This window comes from Pongo abelii, chromosome 14 (assembly GCF_028885655.2).
Source record: "Pongo abelii isolate AG06213 chromosome 14, NHGRI_mPonAbe1-v2.0_pri, whole genome shotgun sequence".
Classification (NCBI taxonomy): Eukaryota; Metazoa; Chordata; class Mammalia; order Primates; family Hominidae; genus Pongo; species Pongo abelii.
This window is the reverse complement of record NC_071999.2, coordinates 42,144,947-42,154,181: the sequence shown is the minus strand read 5'-3', so window position 1 is coordinate 42,154,181 and position 9,235 is coordinate 42,144,947.

The following is a 9,235-nucleotide window of genomic DNA, read 5'->3' as shown; positions in this document are numbered from 1 at the left end:
CTACAGTAACCAAAACAGCATGGTACTGGTACAAAAACAGACACATAGACCAATGAAACAGAATACAGAATCTAAAAATAAAGCCACACACCTATGACCATCTTATCTTTGACAAAACTTACAAAAATAAGCAATGGGGAAAAGACGCCCTGTTCAATAAATGCTGCTGGGATAAGTGGCTAGCCATATACAGAAGAATGAAACTGGACCCCTACCTTTCACCATATACAAAAATTAACTCAAGGAAGATTAATAATTCAAATGTAAGACTTCACACTGTGAGATTCCTAGAACACCTAGGAAACACCATTCTGGACATTTGCCTTGGAAAAGAATTTATAACTAAGTCTTCAGAAGCAACTGCAACAAAAACAAAAATTGACAAGTGGGACCTAATTAAACTAAAAAGCTTCTGCACAGAAAAAGAAACTATCAGCCGAGCAAACAGACAACCTACAGAATGGGAGAAAATATTTTCAAACTATACATTCAACAAATGTCTAATATCCAGAATCTATATGGAACTTAAACAAGTTAACAAGCAGAAAACAAATAACTCTATTAAAAAGTGGGTAAAATGGGAGGCGGAGGCTGCAGTGAGCCAAGAATGCACCACTGCACTCCAGCCTGGGCTACAGAGCAAGCCATTGCCTTGAAAAAAAAAAGTGGGCGAAAGACATTAACAGGCACATCTCAAAAGAGGACATACAAGTGGGCAATGAACATATGAAAACACGCTCCACATCACTAGTTGCCAGAGAAATGCAAATCAAAACCACACTGAAAAACCATCTCACACACGTCAGAATGGCTATTATTAAAAAAATCAAAAAATAACAAATGTTCACAAGGCTGTGAAGAGAAGGGAACATATATACTGTTGGTGGGAATGTAAATTAGCTCAGACACTGTTAAAAGCAATTTGGAGATTTCTCGAAGACCTTAAAGCAGAACTACCATTTAGCCCAGCAATCTTATTACTGGATATATATCCCCCAAAACACAAATCTTTCTACCAAAAAAAACATGCTCTTGCATGTTCATTGCAGCACTCTTCACAATATGAAAGACATGGGATCAACTGAGTTAACCCTTCGGTGGTGGACTGGGTAAAGAAAATGTGATATATATACACCATGGAATACTATGCAGCCTTAAAAGAATGAAATTATGTTCTTTGCAGCAACATGAATACAGATGGAGGCCATTTTCCTAAGTGAATTAATGCAGGAACAGAAAATCAAATACAAATACTGTATGTTCTCACTTTTAAGTTAGAGCTAAACACTGGGTACTCGTGGGCATAAAGATGGCAGTGAGAGACACTGGGTACTCCTAGAGTGGGGAGGAAGAAAAAGGAGCAAGGGTTGAAAAACTATTGGGTACTATGCTCACAACCTGGCTGACAGGATCATTCATACCCCAAAACTCAGTGTCATGCAACATACTTAGGCAACAAACCTGCACATGTACCCACTGAATCTAAATAAAAGTTGAAAAAAATTATTTTTCATGACAGATCAATATGCAATTTTGGGCATATAATATAGAAGGAGCTTATTTTAGGCACCTATTTCTGCCTAACAACCCCCAAACAGCGTCTTAAACAACAATTTAATATTTCTCATAATTCCTTAGGATAGGAACTTGGAAGTGAGCTTAGCTGGGTAGTTCTTTTGCTCCTTGCCAACTGGAGTCATTTACTCGGTTGTTTTCAGTTGGTGAGTAGACTGAGATAAAAAGTCCAAGGAGGTTTCTCACACTTGTCTGGTGCCTCTGACCCCGCCATGTGACTCCACATGGACTTTCTCCCAAGATAATAGAATATGAACTTCTTATATCATAAGAACTTCTGAAGTTAGAGTTAAACACTGGGTACTTTTATAGTTCTTTTATAAGAACTTCTTATAATATAAGAATATAATATAAGAAGTTCTTTGAGAGGTCAATAGTTGTACCTCTCTAAGTAGCTTTGAAAGGTAAATAGTAGCTTCCAGGCCTCTTAAATATTAGGCCCAGAGCTGTCATGGTGCCACTTTCTTTTTTATTTTTAATTATTATACTTTAAGTTCTGGGATACACGTACAGAATGTGCAAGTTTGTTACATTGGTATACACATGCCGTGGTGGTTTGCTGCACCCGTCAACCATTTACATTAGGTATTTCTCCTAATGCTATCCCTCCCCTAGCCCCCGACCCCCCAGCAGGCCCCAGTGTGTGATGTTCTTCTCCTTGTGTCCATGTGTTCTCATTGTTCAACCCCCACTTATGAGTGAGAACATGCAGTGCTTGGTTTTCTGTTCCTGTGTTAGTTTACTGAAAATGATAGTTTCCATCTTCATCCATGTCCCTGCAAAGGACATGAACTCATCCTTTTTATGGCTGCATAGTATTCTGTGGTGTATATATGCCACATTTTCTTTATCCGGTCTATCATTAATAAACATTTGGGTTAGTTCCAGGTATTTGCTATTGTGAACAGTACTGCAATAAACATACGTGTACATGTGTCTTTATAGTAGAATGATTTATAATCCTTTGGGTATATACCAAGTAATGAGATTGCTGGATCAAATGGTATTTCTGATTCTAGATCCTTGAGGAATTGCCACACTGTCTTCCATGCTGGTTGAACTAATTTACACTCCCACCAACAATGTAAAAGTGTTCCTATTTCTCCACATCCTCTCCAGCATCTGTTGTTTCCTGACTTTCTAATGATCGCCATTCTAACTGGTATGAGATGGTATCTCATTGTGGTTTTGATTTGCATTTCTCTAATGACCAGTGATGATGAGCTTTTTTTCATATGTTTGTTAGCCACGTAAATGTCTTCTTTTGAGCTTTTTTTCATATGTTTGTTAGCCACATAAATGTCTTCTTTTGAGAAGTGTTTGTTGATATCCTTTGCCCACTTTTTGATGGGGTCGTTTGCTTTTTTCTTGTAAATTTGTTTAACTTCTTTGTAGATTCTGGATATTAGCCCTTTGTCAGATGAGTAGATTGCAAAAATTTTCTCCCGTTCTGTAGGCTGCCTATTCACTCTGATGATAGTTTCTTTTACTGTGCAGAAGCTCTTTAGTTTAATTAGATCCCATTTGTCAATTTTGGCTTTTGTTGCCATTGCTTTTGGTGTTTTAGTCATGAAGTCTTTGCCCATGCCTATGTCATGAATGGTATTGCCTAGGTTTCTTCTAGGGTTTTTGTGGTTTTAGGTCTTAAGTTTAAGTCCTTAATCCATCTTGAGTTGATTTTTGTATAAGGTGTAAGGAAGGCTTCCAGTTTCAGTTTTCTGCATATGGCTAGCCAGTTTTCCCAACACTGTTTATTAAATAGGGAATCCTTTTCCCATGGCATGTTTTTGTCAGGTTTGTCAAAGATCAGATAGTTGTAGACATGTGGCATTATATCTAAGGCCTCTGTTCTGTTCCTCTGGTCTATATGTCTGTTTTGGTACTAGTACCATGCTGTTTTGGTACTAGTACCATGCTGTTTTGGTTACCGTAGCCTTGTAGTATAGTTTGAAGTCAGGTAGCATGATGCCTCCAGCTTTGTTCTTTTTGCTTAGCATTGTCTTGGCTATATGGGCTCTTTTTTGGTTCCATATGAAATTTAAAGTAGTTTTTTCTAATTCCGTGAATAAAGTCAATGGTAGCTTCATGGGGATAGCATTGAATCTATACATTACTTTGGGCACTATGGCCATTTTCATGATATTGATTCTTCCTATCTATAAGCATGGAATGTTTTTTCATTTGTTTGTGTCCTCTCTTATTTCCTTGAGCAGTGGTTTGTAGTTCTCCTTGAAGAGGTCCTTCACATCCCTTGTAAGTTGTATTCGTAGGTATTTTATTCTCTTTGTAGCAATTGTGAATGTGAGTTCACTCATGATTTGGCTCTCTAACTATCTATTGTTGGTGAATAAGAATGCTTGTGATTTTTGCACATTGATTTTGTACCCTGAGACTTTGCTGAAGTTGCTTATCAGCTTAAGGAGATTTTGTGCTGAGATGATGGGGTTTTCTAAATATACAGTCATGTCATCTGCAAACAGAGACAATTTGACTTTCTCTCTTCCTATTTGAATATCCTTTATTTCTTTCTCTTGCCTGATTGTCCTGGCTAGAACTTCCAATACTATGTTGAATAGGAGTGGTGAGAGGGCATCCTTGTCTTGTGCCGGTTTTCAAAGGGAATGCTTCCAGCTTCTGTCCATTCATTACGATATTGTCTGTGGGTTTGTCATAAATAGCTCTTACTGTTTTGAGTTACGTTCCATCAATACCTAGTTTATTGAGAATTTTTAGCATGAAAGGATGTTGACTTTCTCCAAATTAAATTGGTCAAAGAAAATTTCAAGACCAACCTAAAGACAAAGGTAGAAGAAATAGATTTGACCTCTCGTTGGATGAAAGAATATGTACGTACCTGAAGGAAGGAAATGATGGCAGGCGTCTTTGGAGACTACCTACCATAGAGTTCAAGGAATTAAGTGACATCACTATAATAAGACTCCTTCTTGCCAAATACTTTTCAATGATATATTCAGAAATATTGAGGGCCTATTACATGTCTGGCACTGCTCTAAGAATAAAGGATGCAATCATGAACAAAAGCCTACTCATTTTGAGCAACAGAAAAGATAGCCATATTTTGCAATAAAAGATACTTTATAAATGTCAGCAATTATTGTTGACTCTGAGGTGACAAAACAATACATCAATCATTTCTACTGAACTTTGCAGCATGGCCAAGCTATAGTGCACTAGTAACTCTAAGAAATTTCTATATTGCTTTAGGATTGTGTAGTCAGATACATCTTATTTTCAATGTTTTAGTTACAGGAAAGCATAGAATCACCAGTTGGAATTAATTTCTATTTCTAGCTCATTATTCCAACAAAAGCATATGGTTTTATAGAAAAGAACATCCCTGCTGTTTGAAGACTAAGAGATGACAGGACTAAAAAAAATGGATAATGTCTGAGAATGGTTTTCAGAAATTTGATGAGGAATTTCCTGTACAGTCTGGAGTGGAAAGACTAAGATGTTGTCTCAATTGTTAAAGTCTAAGTATCCTTTTTCTTATTACTAAAAATATTTCTGCTTTGTTATACATAATACTCCTATTATATGTTATACAATATGTAATTCTCTTAATAAAAATATATTATATCATAAATGCTCAGATAAATAGTAAGATTTTAATGGTTGGCAACCCATCTAAATGAGAATTGATAGGTATAGGAGATCAGGAGTATACCAGTGTGTGATGACCGTAAGCCATTGTGTTACCAGCCCAGCATCTATGCACAAAACATAGCACTCCTTCTCCCTCTGCCCCATGAACAAGTCCCCATACTGAGCTCTGATGAGTCATGCTTGTACAATGGGACCCATTCCATTGACCGCTGTTGGTTGGAACAGACTTGGGCACTAGATCCAGGCTGAGACAATTAGTTAAGATTAGGCCCGAGGGAAGTTAGTCTTTTTGATGTAACTAGACCTATTAGACACATGTGAAGCTTGGGTACTGTGGTTTGGCATCTTCCACCTACCATACTTCCTCCAGCAAAGCAGAGGAATCCATTCTGCAAAGACAAAGAAAGAAGAATGTCAGAAAAGCACATGTTCTAGTAAGTGAGGATCCTTCTGCCTTTTTAGTGCCTGGGTCCAGTACCTGCCTGCCCTTGACTTCTGCGAGGCACCCATGTACCTTCCTAATAAATTCTCTTTTTATCTTTCAGCTATAATCAGAGGACGCTCATCAGAGTTTAAGGAGAGCAGTCACAGGGGAGAAATAAAGTAGACCAGAACTAGGTAGGGGAACCAGTAGAAGAATGTAACAAATGTGGGTCAATAGCAAGGTCGCCCATGACAAAATAAAGTAGAAATGTATGTGCCAAGGACTCCAGACTGTCACTCATACACTGTTACATTCTTTCTGTGTGGCCTGGACTAACCTAGAGCAACAATGATCAAGTAGGAATTTTTTTATATTTCTCTCCTTTGTATCTTATAAACATTCTCTCTGTATGCGGTTTAGCCCCAGTCTTTAAAAAAAATAAGCAAAAACTTAATTTTCTTAAAAAAAAAAATCATACTTTCTCCTTTCTCAACCAAACAACTTGAACGAAGATAAATTGCACTCTTGCCCTTACTTGGTTAAATGATTGTCTTCCTCCTATCCGGCTTTTATGAGCTTTTCCTGGCTCCTCAGTCTGTCTCATTACTATGTGACATTGTCCCCAGATAATTCTACCTAAATAATATCTTTCCAATCTATTCCCTCCTCTATATTTCCTCCTCAAGCCCTACCTCAGGCCCTCATCCTCTCTTACTGAGACCTGTGAAATAGTCTTCTAACCGGTTTCCCTGTCCTAACTTTCCTCTTTCTAATCCATTCTGCATGATATTACCAAAACTATCTTTCTAAAACATAAATATGACTGGGTTCACTGCCATAAGTAAGTCTACATGTTGCTTTAGACAAAATCTATAATTTCACTGTCAGTACTACCTTAAATCTTACCCCCAACTTATTTTTTTGAATTTTAAACCTATCCTTATGTATTACACTGCTATGGACTGAATGTTTGTGTCTCTCCAAACTTTGTATGTTGAAACCTTAATCCCCAGCATGATGGTATTTGGAGATAGTCTAAGAGGTAACTAGGTCATGAGTGGAGCCCTCATTTTGGGATCAGTGCCCTTATTATAAGAGGAGACACAAGAAAGCTTAGGTTCTCTCTCTCTCTCTCTGTCTCTGTGTGTGTGTGTGTGTGTGTCTGTCTGTCTGTCTTTATGTCTGTCTGTCTGTCTGTGTCTCAACCACGTGAGGATATAGCAGCTGTCTGCAAGCCATGAAACAAACCCTCACCAGACACCAGACCTGCCAACGTCTTCATCTTGGACTTCCCAGCCTCCAGAATTGTGAAAAACAAATGTTTGTTGTTTAAGCCGCCCAGTATATGGTATTCTTGTTATAACAGCCTGAGCTGACTAAGACATATACCCTACATTACAATGACATATTCCCAAACACACCACTTTTTATGCTTTCATGCTTTTTCTGTTGTTCCCTTTGCCTAAAATGCCTTTCCCCCATACATAGCATCCCTCCATTCTGTCTCACGAATTTTAAAAAATTCCTCTCTGAGAAATTTAGTTGTATTTTTAGCTGCTGATATTACTGTAACAGATATATTTGCTTGTGCTAATAGAGCATTCACCACACTATATAGCATGGTTTACAAAATATTCCTGCTGAAGTGTAAGCCTCTGGAAGCCCAAAAAAACACATTATTGTTTATCTCTTTAACACCTAGAGATGTTCCTTAAAATACTAAATAAATATTTACTAATTTAAATTAAATTATTAGTCAACTTGCAGGTTAAATGGCATTTCTATTCCCTATGATTTATATATTGACATAGAAATGTTTTTATTTTTAAAACAAGCCAACTGCCACTTACTTTTCATTTAATAATTGTTCATTTTATTCTTCTAACATATATTATTTCATAAGTCAATTGTGCAGCAGTAATTTCAAAGTCCTTAATATAATAATTTTTATTTAAATAGTGAACAAAAGTTCCAGGGTTGGCAGTAGCCAATAGTCCCAGCAAATTATTTTCACTCAAACGGAGACTGCAATACTCAAATAAAATAACAACTCTAATATTTTTTTGATTTGATATTTTATTTTATTTTAACTTTTATTTTAAGTTCAGGAGTACATGTGCAGGATGTGCAGGTTTGTTACATACGCAACTGTGTGTCATGGGGTGTGTTGTACAGATTATTTCATCATGCAAGTATTGCGCCTAGTGACCATCAGTTATTTTTCCTGGTCTGTGTGTCCATGTGTTCCCATCACTTAGCTTCCACTTATAAGTGAGAACATGCGGTATTTGTTTTCTGTTCCTGTGTTAGTTTGTTAAGGATAAGGGCCTCCAGCTCCATCCACGTCCCTGCAAAGGACATGATCTCTTTCTTTTTTATAGCTGCATGGTATTCCATGGTGTGATACATATTTTCTTTGTACTACACCACATTTTCTTTGTCCAGTCTATCATTGATGGGCATTTGGGTTGATTCCATGTCTTTGCTACTGTGAATATTGCTACAATGAACATAGACATGCACGTTATCTTTATAAGAGAATGATTTATATTCCTTTGGGTATATACCCAGTAATGGAATTGCTGGGTCAAATGGCATTTCTGGTTCTAGGTCTTTGAGGAATTGCCACACTGTCTTCCGCAATGGTTGAAGTAATTTACACTCCCACCAACAGTGTAAACGTGTTCTTTTTCTCCTCAACCTTGCCAGCATCTATTATTTTTTGACTTTTTAATAATAGCCGTTCTGACTGGTGTGAGGTGGTATCTCATTGTGGTTTTGATTTGCATTTATCTAATGATCAGTGATGTTGAGCCTTTTTTCATATGTTTGCTGGCTGCATGTATGGCTCCTTTTGAGAAGTGCTTGTTTGTGTCCTTTGCCCACTTGTTAATGGGGTTGTTTGGTTTTTTCTTGTAAATCTGTTTAAGTTCCTTGTAGATGCTGGATATTAGACCTTTGTAAATCTGTTTAAGTTCCTGGTAGATGCTAGATATTAGACCTTTGTCACATCCGTAGTTTGCAAAATTTTTTCCCATTCTGTATGTTGTCTGTTTACTCTGTTGATAGTTTCTTTTGCTGTGTGGAAACACTTTAATTTAATTGGATTCCATTTGTCAATTTTTGCTTTTGTTGCAAATGCTTTCGGCATCTTCGTTGTGAAATATTTGCCTGTGCCTGTGTCCTGAATGGTATGGCCTAGGTTTTCTTCTAGGGTTTTTATAGTTTGGGGTTTTACATTTAAGTCTTTAATCCATCTTCAGTTGATTTTTGTATATGGTGTAAGGAAGTGGTCCAGTTCCAATTTTCTGCATATGGCTAACCAAGTCTCCCAGCACAATTTATTAAATAGGTAATCATTTCCCCAGTGCTTGTTTTTGTCAGGTTTGTGGAAGATCAAAAGCTTAAGCTGATAAACAATTTCAGCAAAGTCTCAATTTCTTCAATCAAATAGTGAATGATTCCCTAGCTGTAGGTGTGTGATCTTATTTCTGGGTTCTCTATTCTGTTCCATTAGTCTATATGTCTCTTCTTGTACCAGTACCATGCTGTTTTGATAACTGTATCCCTATACTATAGTTTGAAGTTGGGTAGTGTGATGCCTCTCGC